Source organism: Corvus brachyrhynchos, unplaced genomic scaffold (genome assembly GCF_000691975.1).
Source record: "Corvus brachyrhynchos isolate BGI_N302 unplaced genomic scaffold, ASM69197v1 scaffold115, whole genome shotgun sequence".
NCBI lineage: Eukaryota > Metazoa > Chordata > Aves > Passeriformes > Corvidae > Corvus > Corvus brachyrhynchos.
In genome coordinates this window covers 15048800-15054458 of record NW_008239553.1, presented here as the reverse complement: position 1 = coordinate 15054458, position 5659 = coordinate 15048800, and positions in this window count along the sequence as shown.

Sequence of the window (5659 nt, the reverse complement as noted above, 5' to 3'; positions counted from 1 at the left end):
GGCTCACCAAGTGAGCCTCTGTGCGATGCTGAGGTGGAGGCACTAAACTGAGATGCCCACGTTGACGATTGCCATTTTAAAGGCTTAACCTTACAGTGTCCCTCTAGTTTAATTGAAGAGCAAGGAAAGAGGCCCCAGTGTTTTTCATGGTTCTTGTATCACGATTAGGAGTTTCTGAGAGCTCTTCCAACTCGATGTTGTCAACTTTTCCACTTCTGAGAAGAAATGGCCAGGCAAGAAATCTGAAGGGGAAAAGTTACCCTGTATCTTGTAACTGCCCAAATAGTCTTTTGTTGAGAAATACACTCAACGGAGCAGTGCAAAAGTACAGGGTCCCAGAGATGCTGCATTATCAAGATCTTGTTTTAGAGCTCAGTTTATGTTTTTAAACATTACTTAGTCATCATAATGCCAATGTGCCTGACACCAAGATTCACACGGATTTCATGAACTGATTCTTTAAGACTAACTGACAAGGTTCAGGTATTCAAAGTAATTTTCTGCCAACAACCAGGGCACATTTCTCTTCAGGTTTCCAAAATGATCAATTTTGCTCCCTGGCTTTTCTCAGAGGCAGTGATAAATACCATTATCACAACAGGGACTGGGGCAACCTGACTTTTGCTTCCAGGTAAAAGGAAACACCCTACATATTCCTGGCAATCACATTCAGTAGGTGACATTCTTTTTAGTGAGTTGTAAGCTCATTCCTAGCATAGAGCTTGAAGGTCACTGTCGTTTAAGAAACACAAATACAGTAATATATATCCAAGATCACGTATGTTGTGCTCTGTGGCAGCCGTGTTGTTAAGCCAATCTCCTGACTGAATTGTACTTCAGAGAACTACATCCCAGCCATCTTGCCTTTTTCTTTAACGCTTTTTCCTTGAGAAGTTCACATGCATGCATGCATACACAAATAAATGGAGGTTTGAAAGAACAAGTGCTTTCCAGCTTTGTGGCCTGAAGGTAATCCATAAGTAAATCTTACAGTACACAATCTCATACAAATATTCAGTTGTAAATTACATGCCCAGACAGCAGTCTGACATATTGATCCTTGAATGTGACATTCTCCAGTTGAAATGATCTCCTAGTGTAAAGTAGATTCATGCTTGGTTTGTGTTCTCAGAGGATCAGAGGTTTGCTCTGTGGAAAGGCAAGACATTTCTTCTATTCTCAGAGCTTCAATCAGTAGTTAATTGCTGTAAAGTATAACTTATGATCCAAAGGAGCCACACTAACAGTTGCAAGATGACAATGGCTAGGATGGACCATAGTGCTCCCAAGGGAACATGACCAGCTAGGCATTTTTGTACACTTGTGCTCAGATTCCTGAAAGATTTTGCAACAATAGTAACTTATAAATTGGATTTTACCATTAGAACCAAGTGAAAGAACCAACTTACTGCCTCAGGTCAAGCTGGATCTTTGGAGTTCAGCTGTACTTCAAGATACAAGTTTTTCCCTCCAAGTTACTGCAAGTCCACAAACATGGCTTGGCCTTGAATCAGAGTAAAAATAGTTTTCTTAAAGTTATGCTTTCAAATCTTATTTTAAGCTCATTCAATTTGCTATTTTTTCTGGGTCCATACCTGCTCCTTACAATGGGTCAACTAGTAGAGCATGTACTACCAAACAGTGGGTTGAACACAAAAATTAATCCAAGCAAAAAAATAAACTCACATAACCTAAATAAAAATTGTACCTGTTCTGCCATACAGTACTAATTATTTAATTCATTTCACCACCCACTCACATTAGCTCAACTGCTGCCACAACCAAACAGTGGCAAGAGAGCAAGACCACACATTTTTCCAGTAGCGTTCACTTAGATCTGTTTAACATAGATCATTGTAAAAGCACAGCCTCATTCTGAAAGCTTTTCTGTGTCCTTGTGGTGGGGGATCATGAATGAGGAGGTTCCTTGGCACTGACAGAGCATCTGATATGTGGCAGGGTGAGTCGACAACATTAGAGAGGCAAGCCAGGTAATATAGTATATGAAGCAATTCCACAAAAGGAGAAAAGCTTGCTAACATAATTGGGAAGAAGAATAGCAAATAGAAACCTAAGAAGAGTCACTGTATGAAAAGTCAACACCTTTGCAAAATCTTACGCAAACGAGGTAGTAATCAGAGTCATTGGATTTAACAAATTGTCCTCAGTGAGAGCCTGCTAGCAATTGCACATGTAAAACTTCATCTGAAGTTTTTCTGTCCCGTATTGTCAGCCCTATTTAAGGTATCATCTAAATGTACTTCTCTGTTATAATTGAAGTTTGTAGCCCTTAAAACTCTTAAAACAGTTTGCTGGTGTGTTGATTTCTGTTAGAGCTAGTGGAGAGGTTCTTGTGTCTCTTCCAAGCCTGGGTCATCCCTTTTGATCAGGATGATCTAGGCTTTGGGTACATTCACCAATTTATCAGACATTTTCATTTTTAGAATGTAGCAGAGTTTGTGAAGGTTTTGGTCTGATAACCCCATTGAGGTTATCAGACCTCGAGTAATTCTCTCGCTACTCTATACTTGCATTTCTTCTGTAAGGGTTGCTTCAGTTAAACATTAGCATCCACCAGTCAGCCTTTAGTTAAACAAGGTGAAAGAGAGCCACGACTAGAATTCATGAAAGCAGAAAAGGATAAGCTTAGAAAAACTGCCAGGACCTAGAGTAGAACATTGGATACTTGGATTTGCTGGATTTTGATTTTGCCATAGCATTTTTTGGGTTACTTGCCAGCCATGGATTCACCACCATTCTCAGTGAACACTCAGGCTGATTGTTACAGCTACGGTGAGTAAGTTTGTCCACTTCAAATGCCAAAGGTCTGTGGGATAGATTGAATGAGTCCAGTCCTAGTAATGACCCATGTAAGTGTGAACATGCTGCCACTTAATGGAATATCTGTGGGTTTTAGTCTTGGAAATTATAGGCAAGACATAGCTTGTGGGTAAAGGCAGTAACTTTTATCAGACCAACTGGCACAGTTAAAAAGCTACAAGATTTTGAGTAGACTTAAGGGTTTCTGTAGAGAATCTCAGAATCACACAATGTCTGAGTTTGGAAGGGACCTCAGGCCCAGCCTTCTGCTCAAAGCATGGCCAGCTGTGGGATGAAGCCTGGTTGCTCAGGGCTTTATTTAGCTGGATCTTGAAAGCCTCCAAGTCTGAAGGCTGCACAGCTTCTCTGACCAACCTGTTAGAATATCTGACTGATCTCATGGTTAAAAAAAACCCTTGAAAATTAAAAAAAAAAATCTAATTACTGTCTTCCCTCTCAATAGTATTCTCAGAAGTAGTCAATCTGCTCTTGCATCTCTCCTGAAGGCCATCTCTTCTCCAAGCTGAAAAGGCCCAGTTCCTTCAGCCTGTCCTCTCAGGACAAGTGCTCTGGCCTCCAACAATCTCAGTAGCCCTCTGGTGAAGGCAGTCCAGTTTCTCAATGTCGTTCTTGCGCTGGGGCACCCATAACTGGATCCATCTAGAGGTGGTGTAATCACTTCTCTCTGTGTGCTGGCTCTGTGCCTGTGAGCACAGCCTGGGGTGCTGTTGGCCCTCTCTGCTGTCAGGGCACACTGCTGGCTGGTGTGCAGCCTCTGCCTGCTTCCACCTCCTTTCCAGCGGTGCTGCTTCCCTGCTCACCAGTACCCAGCCTATATTGGTTGCAAAGGTCTCTTCCTTCCTAGGTGCAGAACTGTGCATTTGTCCTTGATCAGTCCATTTCTCCAGCCTGTCTAGGTCTCTCTGGGTGGCTGCCCTGGCCTCGAGTGTATTGAATTGTCATCCCAATTTGATGCTGCCTGCATCAGCTTGAGGGGAGAGCACTGCACCAGCTCCCCCAGCACTGCTGGTAACTGTTAAACTGGACAGGTCACAGCATAGACCCCTGTGCAACTCACTGCTGGTCTCCAGTTACAGTACAACATCTACCCCACGAGCCTGACCATTCAAACTGCTCTTCACCAGGTGTGTATCTAGCTGCCCATCCATCCAGACCTCCCAAACAGAATGCAGTAGTATTATAGGAAATCATGTTGAAAGCTAAAATTTACTAAACTTTAAAAACCGCAACATCTGGAAATCTGTGTACTTTTTCCTATATTATACTACCTGGTCTAATAAAAGGAATTATCTATACCTAAAAATCTTGTCTTGACTGTGTCTTTAAGCCACTGCAGTTATGACAGTGTAACCATGCAGAGAGGTCCCTTGAAGATTTGTGAACTTCAAAATTCATGTCTCATGTCTGTGGGTGTCAATATTGCCTTTGACCATAAAACAAGATATGATTTCCTTCATGAATTTCAAAAGCAGCACACAGTGGGGCAATATGCAGTGAAAGGTCATGATATAGCAAACTGAAATCTGTATTCTGCATCAATGAAACCAAAATCACATTTAATTCTGATATGAGGGAAAGACAAGTTTTTTATTTAGTATAACTGAGTACAACAGTGTTGTCATCATAACTTTTATTTCCCTCCAGTAGTCCATAGCAAGGTAGCTTTCTTTCCTTTTTGGTCTTTCAGAATTAACATATTTGATCAGTTTTTATTCGCTTGCTTACGTGTACATACAGTTTACCAACTGATTTTGATAAGAATAGCACAAAACACCTTATTTCTTAAAACGTGTGTGTATAACGTATGGATAGACAAGGTGAAAAACAGCTGGTACCCTTGAAATAACTATCTAGAAACTCAAGATACAGAAAGGAAAAGCATAACAATACTGCTAAGAATGCTTCTTTTTGGTTCACCATCTGATTTAAAAGAACAAAATAGCTACTTAAACAGGATGTAGATAACATCATCCCAAACTCCCTTTGTAAACATTTTCCAAGGAGACAGTGATTAGCTACTTCCTTTACAGGATATCTCTTGGTCAGCAGCAAGAGGCCAGACATCACTCTCTAGAAATATACTAAGTGTATTGTTTAAATATTTTAAAATTGGTTTCACAGTTAAATTGCTGTGGATATAACAGTCCCTTTGAAAGGATAACAGGATGAAAGTTGGTCTCACAGAAGTGTTGGGGTTTGTTTTTTTTAATGTGATGTTTACTTATTTTTTTTCTAAAATTACACTGCTCCTTCAAGATGGAAGGAAATGCAGACATGATTTCCATGTGCTTTGTTTCTGGCAGAGCTGCTTCAAATTTCCAAACTGAGTGGACAAAATTTAATTTTGCTGCTGCAGTGTTCAAGGTCAGAGATAATAATTTTGCCCTTGTTATTTGCAGTGACACAGTCAGTGGCAGGGATTGTGTGAACAAGTAGGAGTGACAGCTCCTGTGTGGGGTGAGAAGAAATGAGGAGTAGTCATAGGGGTTTCACAGAATGTGGGTGTGGTAAGTGGTGTTTCTCTACCCTTTCTGATCTCATCTGCAGGGCAGGAACCTTTTCCAAGGGGAGTTCACCCTGAAATGCAAGGTTGTGCTGATTTGAACTGATCACTGAATTGAAGGCTGCAAATATAAGTGGACATGATATGCCACACAGACAAGCCCCATTCTTCTATATTGAGGGACTGTCCTGCTCCATTGCTTTAAGGGAAAGGTTCTTTGCTCTTCTCATGAGGTTTTGCTTGCTGTTCTTTCTGCTTCTCTGATATGCTCATTATGTGAGTCATATGGAGAAGAAAGGTAGAGGATAGGGAAAG